The sequence below is a fragment of the Plecotus auritus genome (assembly GCF_963455305.1).
Source record: "Plecotus auritus genome assembly, chromosome: 4".
Classification (NCBI taxonomy): Eukaryota; Metazoa; Chordata; class Mammalia; order Chiroptera; family Vespertilionidae; genus Plecotus; species Plecotus auritus.
In genome coordinates, this window is record NC_137775.1 from 127,137,581 (window position 1) to 127,151,358 (window position 13,778).

The following is a 13,778-nucleotide window of genomic DNA, read 5'->3' on the forward strand; positions in this document are numbered from 1 at the left end:
CCCTGACCAGGGATTGAACCTAAAACCTCAGTGTATCTGAACAACACTCCAACCAGCTGAGCAACTTTTTTTTTCTAACATATTTTTTTAAATTAAAATGTTTTGCCCTGTCTGATGTGGCTCAGTTGGTTGGAGCTCGTCCCGTACACCTAAAGGTGGCATGTCCAATTCCATGTAAGGACACATACCCAGGTTTCAGGTTTGATCCCCAGTTAGGGTGCATGCGGGAGAGAGCTGATCAGTATTTCTCTTTCACATTGATGTTTCTCTGTTTCTCTCTTCCTCTCTCTAAACTCAATAAAAATAAAAAAAATTAAAAAGTTTTGTTTCTCAAAGGACACATCAAGAAAGTGAAGAGATTGCCCATCCAGTGTGGCTCAGTGGTTGCGTGTTGGACCCATGAACCAGGAGGTCACAGTTTCAATTCCGGTGAGGGCACAATCCTGGGTTTCAGGCTCGATCCCCAGTAGCGGGGCGTGCAGGAGGCAGCTGATCCATGTTTCTATTTCTATCCCTTTCCCTTCCTCTTTCTCTAAAGTCAATAAAATATATTTGAAAAAGAAAAAAAAAAAAAACACGTGAAAAGACAATCCACAGCATGGATAAAGTATTTGCAAACATATATTTCACGAGGTTCTACTCTCCAGAATATATAAAAAATGCTTAAGCTCTAGCTGGTTTGGCTCAGTGGATAGAGTGTCAGCCCGCAGACCAAAGGGTCCCAGGTTCGATTTCGGCCAAGGGCATGTACCTTGGTTGCAGGCTCCTCCCAGGCCTGGGCCCTGGACAGGCGTGGCAGGGGCGGGGGAGGGGGGCAACCAATCAATGTGTTTCTCTGTCTTTCCTTCTCTGCCACTCTCTCTAAAAATCAATGGAAAAATATCCTCTTGGGAGGATTAACAGAAACAAACAACAACAAAATTCTTACAATTCAACAAGTAAAAGACAACCCAATTGAAAAATGGGCAATGGATTTGATTAGAAATCTCTTTATAGCCAATAAGCCCATGGAAAGATGTCGTTTTATCATTAGGGAAAAATCACAATGAGGTTCCACTTCCTACCCACCAGGATGGCTAGAATAAAAAAAAGATAGACAATAAGTGTTGGTGAGGCTGTGGAGACTGAGAATCCTCATAGATAGGAATGTAAAATGGTACAGCCACTTTAGAAAAAGTTAAACATGGAGTTGACACATGACTCAGCAATTCCATTCGTAGGTATGTACCCAAGAGACATGAAAACACAAACCCTGTACACATTCCTATGACCATTATTCATAACAGCCAAAAAGTTAAAACAAATCAAATGTCCATTAATTAATGAAAAAATTAATGTGATATATCCATATAATGGAATATCAATCAGCAATAAAAAGGAATGAAGTTCTAATACATGCTACTACATGGATGAATCTTGAAAACAGGCTAAGTGAAAGAAGCCAGCTCTAACTGATTTGGCTCAGTGGATAGAGCGGTAGCCTGCAGACTAAGGGTCCCAGATTCGATTCTGGTCAAGGGGCCATGCCCAGGTTGCCGGCTCAATCCCCATTAGGGGGTGTGCAGGAGACAGCCGATCAATGATTCTCTCTCATCATTGATGTTTCTCTCTCTCCCTTTCCCTTCCACTCTGAAATCAATAAAAATATATTTTAAAAGAAAATAAGCCAATCACTACAGGCCACATGTTGTATGATTCTACTCACATGAAATGTCCAGAGTAGGCAAATGCATAGAGACAAAAAGTAGGTTGGTGGTTTCCTCGGCTAGGGATGTGGAAAATGGGAAGTGACTGCTAAGGGATATGGGATTTCATTTGGGGGTAATGATAATGTTCTAAAATTAATTGTGTTACTTGTTGTACAACCTTGTGAATATAGTAAAACCCCGAATTGTACAGTTTAAAAGATTGAATTTTAGAGTATATGAATTATATCTCAATTTAAAAAATGATACTAAATAGAACTTGAAAAATTTTAAAATAAATAAAAATGATGCTGTTCCAATGCCATGTTTTGGTTAGTGGTTGGGCCAATGATGCAGGCCTTTTGCACAGTTGCAGGCCCAGCTCAAATTTTTAAGGCCTCTGGGCCCTTGCAGACAGTTGCATCATCTCATTATGAGGAGAGAACACAAGAAAGCTCTCAATTCACATCCTTTTTTTAAAAAACCAGTGCTTACCAAAGTTGCAGTCATCTGACTGCCTAGATCATCAGGACAAGTTCAGAATAAGACAGTAAGTTAGTGTTCTGGGCCCAGGATATACACCTTCCTGGATGGGCCAAGCCCCATCTCTTCCCAAGCAATCTTGCCAGGTCTTGCCCTGCAGCACCGGCTTCTCTCTGTGGCCCTACAGTCACAGCTGCTGCTGTTGCTCTAACTCGCTCAGGGTTGTCTCAGCCTCCCCTTGGGAGCTCCAGCTCTCAAGTCCAACTTACTGAACTCCAGGAGCCCCTGTCTGCCCAGCAACTGCTCAGAGGGGCTCATACAACCCAGACACGAGAGGAACACTCAAGGGGTAAACTTTGACCAAAAAGGGAGGGGGACCTGGAAGGAGCTGCCAATTGCTGCCCCTATGTCTCTCCTACCAACTGACTCCTCCAATCCTGGGAGATATCCCAAGTGAATGAGTGGCAACCATGTGGATATTCTTATGAGGCAACTAGCCAGCTTATATTTACTTTCCTTCCTTCCCTCTGGCGCTTTACCTCCCTCCTGTTGCCCTGGGTTTGCAACCTCCCCAGTGAAACATTAACCCTTAGGCTTTGCCTCAAGCTCTGTTTTCTAGGAAGCCAAGGCAGATGAGCTGCATTAAACTCTCAAATGCGCTTTGGGCTATTTTCATTATCCCTCATTCATACCTTGTGAATAGAAACTTCTGCTCCCTTCCCTGGGAGGGAATAGTCCTGGAAAAAAAAAAAATAGTTTGAATCCTCCCTACCTCCTGCACCCCATGGGGGGAGGGGGGAGCCCAAGTCCTTGACAAGAAGGATGGGGGTGTTTGCCCTGCATTGTCGAAGACTGTAAATTTAATTCTGTGAGGAAAATATAGGGAGCCTGTTTGAATGTAGGTACCAGCCACATTTTTTCCAATCCAGCTTTCTCAGTAATAAAGCTATATTTTCATCTCAATTTATCTGATTCTCAAGCCCAGTTATCCTTCAGTTCAGCACCTGTGTAGTTGGGGAGGATAGTGCTATGAGTTTGACGGTAATGATCATGAGCCCTCATGCTCCCCACGTGCTAGAATCGATATCTAGAGACCACTTACTCTTCTTTGGCCCAGAGCAGGCTGCCTCTAGCCAACGGCTCTCCGAGTGCAGTCCAGGCATAGCAGGCAGGCAGGGACTTCATAGGAATAGGGATGTCAGCAATATTTTGTTTGGGGCATACCTTTAAAATGTGTTCACAGTATTTAAGACATATAGTTTAGGTCATCATTGTTACTGACAGGCATGCTTTTTAAAATTAATGCTTTTGTTCAAAGATGACATGTATTCTAGGGATTCCCCACCACCATCACCACCCGCACAGTGGCTCCGCCTCAAGGGTCAGACAGGAAATTCCCAATGGCGTGTTGAAATGTGGGCTCCAGGTGTGCAGAGGAGAGATGGACTCCACAGCCCTGAAGCAGCGGGCGCCTGGTGACTGCTTGCAGCCTTACACGATCGGCTCATCCTTTGTGTCACATGAATATTATGGTTCACCATGACGTGGGCCAGGACATGAAAAAGTCTGGGAAGCACGGAGGTACGTTACACTTTTAATAAGGGACATTTTGCCTCCCCTGAAGTAGCCTGTTAATTGAGAATGTTTGGGAATTAGTGATGAAAGAAGAAGGTCAGAGGGATATCTGTTGAATGAATCAGTGAATCAAGGAAACAAAATGAAGACAGCCTGTGTCCTCTTGTGGTCCCTTCTGGGAAATAGGTGGAAGTAAACCCCGTTTATCTGAGTAGAGAAACCATGTGGAACAGGGTCACAAAGGAGAATGAGAGGACACACTTGAGGAAGGACAACAGAGTGTCCCGAGTTCCCCCCTCAGGCTTTCCCGCTCCAGCCCCTAAGAGATCTTTCCTCTTTTGCTTCATTATTTGTATGTCTTGCCTCAGAAGTAACACATAGGCTCTGCCTCCCTGAAGTTAATGGTAGACTTTCTGATCCCCTGAGCCCAGGTCCCTTCTCCTACCTCTAAATAAATTATCCTTCCTTCCCCTGGAGGCCCTCAATCCCCCTCCCCTCAGTTGTGGGCTGTGCCAGGCACACAGATGACTTCTAGGTTACCCCCAATTTTCAGACATTGAAAGAGAGGAAAGGGGATGCAGTAGCTGTTGGGAATGCCTGTCTTCCGCACAAGGAAGGTGCCAGGCAACGTCCCCAGAGGACCCAGCTTGCTGCCACCCACCAGACATTTCATTTCCCCTCCTCCCCACTAGTCTCAGCGCTATTTGCTTCCTCTTGAGACCAAAGCCTCCTTCCAGGCCTCTGCTGCTACCCCAAATGGAAACAAAGAAGAGGGAGCCAGGCAAGAAAACAGAAGAAAATTTAAGAATTCATAACTCAGCCACAACGGCTTATGTGAGGGTCGCCGAAGGAAGAACACACGACGCCAAAGAGGTAAGAGATTATAAATTTATTAGGTCATCTGGAGACCAGATGGGCCGAGCCCCAAAATGGCACCAGCACCCAGGGACGGGCAGTCAGAGGTTTGAAAGGACTCTAGGCGGGATTTTTCAGCGGGGAAACTCTCTGAGGCCGGCTTTTTCAGTGGGAAACTCTGGGCGGGTCCAGATCCTGGGAAAGTCCCAAGGGGAAAGATAATGGTCTTAGCAAATGGAATGTGGTCTAAGCAAAAGGAAATGTCTGCTGTGAAGTGGTAAACTCTAAAGGTCAGTTCTGCCCTGGCTGGTTTGGCTCAGTGGATAGAGTGTTGGCCCTCGGACTGAAGGATCCTGGGTTCGATTCTGGACAAGGGCACATAATTCGGTTGCAGGTTCTATCATGTCTTTCTCACAGTGGTCTTTCTCACATTGATGTTTCTCTCTCTCTCTCTCTCTCTCTCTCTCTCTCTCTCTGTTTCTCCCCCTCCCTTCCACTCTCTCTAAAAATCAATGGGAAAAATACCCTAGGGTGATGATTAACAACAAAAATAAATACATAAAGGTCAGTTTCCAGGGGAGGGAGTATCTATTCAATTATTTGATCAGACATAACAGCTTATAAGCCTGAAATTATTTTCCATTGATAGAAACTCTTTTCTGATTTTAAAAGTAATATCTTTCCAGTGGGGAACATTTAGAACATGTAAAGAAAATAACAGTCATGCCCTAGCTGGTTTGGCTCAGTGGATAGAGCACCAGCCTGCGGACTGAAGGGTCCCAGGTTCAATTCCAGTCAAGGGCACATGCTTGGGTTGTGGGCGTGATCCCTAGTAGGGGGCGTGCAGGAGGCAGCTGATCAATGATTCTGTCTTATCATTGATGTTTCTAGCTATCTTTCCCTCTCCCTTCCTCTCTGAAGTCAATTAAAAAAAAAAAAAAAATATATATATATATATATATATATATATATATATATATATATATATAAATAATAACAGTCATATATAACCCCTTGTCCCAGAGAAAAAATCCTTAATATTTGGCATGTTTTCATTTTTAGGCCCCCATATTTTTACATAGTTGGAATGTATTGTATATATGAGTTTGTATCAATTTTTTTCCACTTACTAAATCATGAGCACATGCTCCAACATTGTTTTTAGCTATTGTTAACTACCGTGTTTCCCCGAAAATGAGACAGTGTCTTATATTAATTTTTGCCCCCAAAGACACGCTAGGTCTTATTTTCAGGGGATGTCTTATTTTTCCATGAAGAAGAATACGGTACACATTTATTGTTAAATGAAAATAAAGGAAATTTATTACCTGTATACAGTACGGTAGTACGGTAGTTGTCAACATAAACCAGACAAACTGTGAATCCTACAGTATCAAGAATTTACTCATTTATTCAATGACAATCATGTCATCATCTTCTGGAACATCATCATAACAATCCAATTCCTGAATTTCTTGGTGAATTTCTTGTGACTCCATTTCTTTCAGAATCAGTGGGCCAAATCTCTCATGTTTAGCAATAGCACTGTCTTTAAATGAGTACTTCTTGTCAAGGTAGCCTGCTCACAGTGCATTTGCAATGCAACTGTCAGTGATTTTCTCCCATGAATTCTTCACCCAAGTCACAACTTCTTGCAGTTAGGTTTCACAAAGTTTCCATGCTGATTTCTCTCCATTCTATTTTCAATGTAGTCATTAATTTCCATGCGCAAATTGTCTCTGAATGGCTTGTTTATTGCAATATCAAAAGTCTGGAGATAGGCCATCATTCCTGCGGGAATCATTATCTGATCTATTTTTCTTTCGTGAAGAAATGTCTTCATGTCTTTAGCGCGGTGAGTGCTGGCTGCATCCCAGACTAGCAGACCTCTTTGGCTCCCTCGCATAACAAGCGGCAGCATTAAATCGACCCACTTCCTTATAACTGCTTGTGTGGCCCAGGCTTTTTCAGTTTCAAGAATAAAAACGCCCAAAACACGTTCAATCTTTTCCTTCTTGCCCTTAGAAATGATTAAAGGTGGGATTTTAGTGCCATCCAGACGAACTGCCAAAATACAGGAAACACGTGCATTTTCGTAGGCAGTGGAGGGAATGTACGCTAAGGAGGCACCCCGCTGTTCAATTGTTGTTTGAGATGATTGGCCCATAAACACTGCAGTTTCATCCATAGCAATCATGTTGGAAAGATTGTATTTAGAGAAGTCAGCATCATCAATAAAGGACTTGAATGCAAGTGCTCGCTTAATAACTTGAGCATCTTCCAACCTAAACAATGTTGTAGATCTTCTTAAAGACAGTTCACTTCGCTGAAGGAAATTATCCAGTCAGTGTTGTGATGCTTTGAAGTCTTCGGGGGCTATGTCAAACTGTGGTGCCATTGCAAGGGCAAATTCTTGAATCTGAGCCCTATTCACAACCAAAGCCTTTGCTCTCCTGTCAACAACCCATTCACAGATCAGGTCTTCCAGCTCGGAAAGTAATGGTTGCCGACCTGATCCACACTTGCGCTTTTTAGCATTTCCCTTGTCCACTTGTTCAATGAGGTTACCATACTCTGCTCGCCATTTTCGGACCAATTGGATACTCAACATCTTCTCTTTGCAGAAAGCAGTAAGATTTTGGCCCCAGTAGTCTTCCACGATTTCTTTCTTGTACTCCACAGAGTAGCTTTTTCTTTTTGCACTCATTTCTAGGGGTAAAAAAAAGGAATTGGGGTATCAAGGTGGGGGGAGGGGGATCACTCAAAATGACACAGGGGGGATTAGAGGGGGGAATCAAAATGGCACTGGAGAATCAGAGGGGGGGTTACCATTTTAGTAACCCCTTTTGATCCTCCTGTGTCATTTTGATTGTCCCCTCTAATCCTCCTGTGTCATTTTGATTGCCCCCTCTGATCCTCCTGTGTCATTTTAAGTGATCCCCCTCCCCCCACCCCTGTGCCACTGAACACCTTCACCAGACATCCCCCCTACCCTTTTATCAGACATTTACCCCCTGGGGCCTGCCTGGGGACTGTCACTGGGCTTGCTGGGGCCTGGATCTGGGCTGGTGCAGGGTCTGCCACTGACTGAGAACCTTCAGTCATCATGAAGGCGGCCGCGAGCATCAGGTAGTGTCACCAGAGACAGAACAGCACTCACCACCTTCACCGCGTCCCGTCTGCTCTAATCCTCCTGTTCTTCTACATGCATCTGCGAAAGTCTCCTCCTCTCTCCCGCCCCGCGCTCACCGCTCACTCCGACCTCCGCTCCGCCTCCACACAGCAGCGACGTCAGGACTCCGCATAACATCACTGGTTGCTAGATGCCAGTCGGGGCGGCCCTAGCGACCAGTTTATGGTAAATTAATTTTCATTCTGAGACAGAGCCTGGGGGCCTTATTTTCGGGGGATGCCTTATATTTCACTCAGAAGGAAACCTGAAAGTAGGTCTTATTCTCAGAGGATGTCTTATTTTCGGGGAAACACGGTAGCTGCTCAAGAAATGCTCTTGCCTAAATTAACTATACCAGGCCCCACTCCTGATCCCTTTACTCTTGTTCACAATCCTCACAATTTACATTTAAAAAGCAGAGCCTGCCAAAACCGGTTTGGCTCAGTGGATAGAGCGTCGGCCTGCGGACTGAAGGGTCCCGGGTTCGATTCCGGTCAAGGGCATGTACCTTGGTTGCGGGCACATCCCCAGTAGGAGGTGTGCAGGAGGCAGCTGATGGATGTTTCTCTCCCATCGATGTTTCTAACTCTCTATTCCTCTCCCTTCCTCTCTGTAAAAAATCAATAAAATATATTTAAAAAAAAAAAAAAAAAAAAGCCGAAACCGGTTTGGCTCAGTGGATAGAGCATCGGCCTGCGGACTGAAGGGTCCCGGGTTTGATTCCGGTCAAGGGCATATACCTTGGTTGCAGGCACATCCCCAGTGGGAGGTGTGCAGGAGGCAGCTGATTGATGTTTCTCTCTCATCGATGTTTCTGGCTCTCTGTCACTTTCCCTTCCTCTCTGTAAAATATCAATAAAATATATTAAAAAAAAAAAAAAAAAAAAAAAAAGCAGAGCCTGATAGGCAAGAAGCATCCATCCTACACAGATAAGAAGTTCTTCATTTTGGAGATCTGGTGTCTGCATGATTTCAACAGACACTTTACTTTTTTAGAGTCAGAAATTATCTATGGCACCTCTCTGAGCCCCAGGGGCTTCCCGGTCAATGAAACAAGGAGGTGAAGATCAAAGAGGACCTGCTGAGGAGGGCATTGACTCTGAGTTTGGTGTGAATCAGAGTCACCTGGAACCTTGCTGCCATAATCCAGACGCCCGGATCCACCACATAGACTCTGATTTAATGAGTTTAAAGTGGGGCCCAGGCATCTGTGTTTTTAACAGGCCATCAGGTGATTTTAACAAGCCTCCTGTGTTTTGAGACCCGCATGACTAGGGCCTGTTGGAGGAGGAGTCTGCCCTGAGGAAGGCTGGGCTGTCAGTGCCCCCAGGGCTGTGACCAGGTCTTCAGCCAGGCCCGGAGGGGCCTGCCATGGGCAGAGGCTTGGAGACGGAGCACTGCTCTGTTCAGGCACAGCTGGGCCTGGAACTGTTTGGGCCAGGTCAAGCATGAAGAGAAGGTGGTCACCTCAGGCCAAGGCTTGTCCCCTCCCAGAGGCAGCTAGACATTTGACCTTCCCCCCTTTCCTGTGCCCTGTTTGTTGTCTGCTTTTGGGTCAGTTCTGGGGAGGAGACAGACACGACCTGAGTTGCTGAAAATGCTGCTGGTGGCTTGGGAGTATGTTCAGGACTGGAGATAACCCAACCTACCACAGGTGTCTAAAAATAAAACCAAGCCAGCGAGATGCCAGCTGGTTAGGGATCCTGAGGCCCTCCTGGGTGAGGAAGAGGCCGCCGAGGCATTGCAACCCTCTGGGAACCACAGCCTTCTTTCCAGCACCGCCCTTGGCAGCTCCCAAGAGTCAGGCAGCTACCACTTGATCCCAAGACAAAGTCACCCTTCTCCAGAGCAGCCAGCCAGGCCTGCAGGCTGCAGGGTTCAGCCTCATGGCCACATGGGTAGGTTGGGACCCAGCAGGCCTTGCTAGCCTGCCCTGGCCACCAGGATGCCTCTATTTTAAATGGTGATTGGATGGTCCCCATGGAACAGGTGAGACAAGTGCTTAAAGTAGAGGGCCCTCTGTTTCCTGCGCCCACCCCACTCCTGATGCACCCTGCTTCCCAGACCCCACTGCTGTCTGCCTGCCAAAGAGCTGAGAACTGCCTCGGAGTCTTCAGACCAGTGGGAACTAAGGCCCTGCAGAAGACATTCTTACAGGCAAGTACCCAAGAGGAAGGGAGCGGGCAAGGGGCTGGTGTCTGTGTAAACACATGTGTATGTCAGGACACAGAGCTCTTGGAGCGGGGTGTGTGTGTGCTTTATTCTGGAATAAATTTTTCCTGAGCATGCACCATGTTGGTAGCTCCATTCTAGAAACCATGAAAACAAAAGAGCATGCCTGGTCCTTGCTCCTCAAGAACTAAACATCATCATTAGGAATGACTCATTCATTTACTAGGCCTGATCTCATGCCAGGCACCCCTCTCAAAGCCTTACAATGTCCTAACCCATTTAATTTTCACGACTACCCTGTGCAGTAGTTACAAGGTGTTAGTGATAATAATAATTTTTATTATTATTCTAAAGATGAGGACACTGAGGCAAAGCAGCTAAACAATGTGCCCTAGGTCACAGCGAGGGAGGGACAGACTGAGAGGATACAGGCACCATCACCCGAGGCAAGGCTGCCCCTTAGCACTAAACTGTCCTCTGTCTTGGGCCACAGACAGGGGGGCTGGGAAGATGCCGCCTACAGCCCCTTCTTCCTCCTGGGAGTTCATACGTATGAAGTAATGAGATTGTTTTTTATACAAAAATAGAACCATAAGTTCTCAAGTTTGAAAGGAACTCAAAGGTTGTGGAGTGTAACAGCCCCGCCATTCTCTGGAACTTCGCATCCAAATAACTGTTGCCCTTTTCACCTCTGGAAGGCTAAACAGTGATGCTGTTGTGGCTCCAAACATTCTTGGCTCCCCAGTTGGGAAGTTGCTTCCAGAGATAGTTTTTGAGACTGACAAGAATCAGTCTCCAGAGAGTCACATTTTAAAAAATTTTCTACCCGCAATGTTATTGCCTAGCTTTATCACACTAATTTTTTGCCAGACTTAACTCTGAATGCCTTTTAACTATTTCTAAGTCAGAATGGCTACAGACCACTCACAGCTTTGCCTCCACTGAGGTTATGCAAGAGAATATGCCAGAGGCTCTTAAAAGCTGTTTCCAGAGAAAAGCTAAAAAACAAAACAAAGACATACAAAACCTGCCCTGGGCAGTGTGGCTCAGTTGGTTGGAGCATTATCCCATTCATGCAGAAGGTCACAGGTTCAATTCCCGGTCAGGGCACATACTGAGGTTGCGGATTTGGTCCCCTGTTGGGCCTGTATGGGAGGCAACCGATCAATGTTCTCTCTCACATCTCTCTCTCTTGTTTCTGCCTCACTCCCTTCTTCCCTCACTAGAATCAATAAAGTTAAATTAAATTAAAATAATTAAAAAAACATACAAAACCTTCTGAACAGTGGCAGCTTTGTTAGAGGGGGAATGGGAGGGGATCATCTCCTGTTGACTTTTGGAGGGGAGGACTCATCTATTTGGATGTCTTAATTCTGCATGTTTGTAAGAAAACCAATGTCACTGCCTTATGGTCATCGTTGGTCGTACGCTGCGGAGGGCAGGTGTCCATTTTGCCCACCGTTGTATTCTCAGCACCTACTACAATGCCTCACCCACAGTCAGTGCTCCATAAATGCTTGTTGAATGAATGAAGGAAATAATACACCAAGTACTAAGAGGATCTATAATCAGTAAAGAGCTATAATCAGAGGCAGCCAATCAATGATTCTCTCTCATCGTTGATGTTTCTATGTCTCTCTCCCTTCCTCTCTGAAATCAATTAAAAAAAATATATATATATGTTAAAAATAAATAAATAAATACGTTTTTATTGATTTTTAGAGAGAGAAAGGGAGAGGGAGACATAGAAACATTGATGAGAGAGAAACATCATCTATAGATTGCCTCCTGCACACCCCGCACTGGGGATTGAGCCTGTAGCCTGGGCATGTGCCCTGACCAGGAATCAAACCAGTGACCTCTTGGTCCATGTGTTGACGCTCAACCACTGAGCCACACCAACTGTGCCAGAGCCCACATTCTTGATCACTATAATGAATCACAGATGTTGCCTGAAAAATGAGCAAGAAATAAATGTGTGTGTTACAGGCAGTGAATACAGTAGGGGTTCAAAGCAATGAATCGTGTGAGCTAATGTGAAATTTGGATGAGAGCTGAGTGTTAAAGGGTGGGTACAATGTAGACAAGGAGAGAGACGCAGAGAAGGGCATTCTACTCCTGGGAGAAAGGAAGGCATGGGCATGGAGACCGGGCTGAGTGTGGTTTGTTCAGGAAGTATATTCATAGATCAGTATGGCTAGAACAGAATTTTCATTCTCATGCAATTAAAATTGACAAAGATTGCCCTCGCTGGTTTGGCTCAGTAGATAGAGCATCAGCCTGCGGACTGAAAGGTCCCAGGTTCGATTCAGGTCAAGGAAGGGCACATGCCTGGGTTGCGGGCTTGATCCCCATTGGAGGACGTGCAGGAGGCGGCCAATCAGTGATTCTCTCTCATCATTGATGTTTCTATCTCTCTTTCCCTCTCCCTTCCTCTCTGAAATCAATAAAGATATATTTTTTTAAAAATAAAATAAAATGGACAAAGATTGTTGAAATCAGACATAGGTCATGGGGAGTTGTTGAAGGATCTTGAGAATGATGGTGGCTTGGTCAAAGCAGCATTTTGACAGGAGTGTGTGCAAGGTGGGTCAGACCAGGTAAAGTCTAGAGGCAAGGCCATCTTGGACAGCAATCTAGACAGGATATCAAAAGAGTCTCGGCCAGGGGAGGGCAATACAGTGGGGAAGGGAATACACAAAGCTGTGAGAGATGCAGGAGGGATGAGGCAACAGGGTTTGGAGACCACGATTGATGGTGGCCAGAGAGAAGGGGATATTAAACATTAAAGATGATGCCTAGGTTTCCAGCCTGAGTGGCTAGGATAAAAATGATGACACTGATAGATGACAAGAAGTGACATTTGGTCATATTGAATGGAGGTGACAATAGGACATCTCAGTAGAAACATTCAAGAGGCTGTGGAAATGGAGGCGAAGAGCTGGGCAAAAAGTGTGGGCTAGGGGGAAAAAATAAGAAATTTTCTTATAAGGAAAACAAGAGCCTATCAAGGGGCAGTACCCCAGAGCCCCACTAGCAGCTCCAGTGCTCTCTGGCCCCTCGCTGCCACAGGGTCCCACGCCTTCAGCCAGACAGAAACTGACACTCTCCTGCTGCCACCTGGTTGGAGGGCTGAGCCCCTCCCCAGCCTGACTTAGTATGCAAAAATTTCCTTTTCTCTTTCTTCAAAAGGGCAAGGTGGCATTTTTCACACCAAACATTTTATGAGGGCTCTCTCTATGAGCTCAGACCCAATCCCTGACAGTTACTCTGTGTTGAATGAAGGGTAACCAAGGCTCAGACAATGCAGGTCCTTGGATACCCACCCTGCAGAATCCCAGCCCTGAAGCTGGTGAGGACTGCACATTCTCTGCCCGCAGGGGAAATACACACCCTCAACAGATCTTCTGGTGAGCCCTTACCCACCGCTGCTAGGGTAGATACGCAAGCCGACTCCCAGATCCAAGAAAAGCTAAGTCCTTTTAGGAAGAAGGAACTGTGTGGCTGATGACTGGCCTACTGCCTTCTGCCTTAGAAACTCTAAGGGAAATATGCTCATCACCAATATCCCCCCCACCATAAAACAAAAGAGCAAAAGGCAAAGTAGCCGTTATAGTGTATAGATCACTTTATATATATGTGTGTGTGTATATATATATCCTACATCATAAAAGGCTAATATGCAAATTGTCCCCTCAGGAGTTCACTATGACATGTGCTGACCACCAGGGGGTGGTGCAGAATGAAGGAAGGCCCTGGCCGACAGCTGGCAGCCGGGGGAAGGAAGGCCCCGATCGGCCCTGATCACCAGCCAGGCCTAGGGACCCTACCCATGC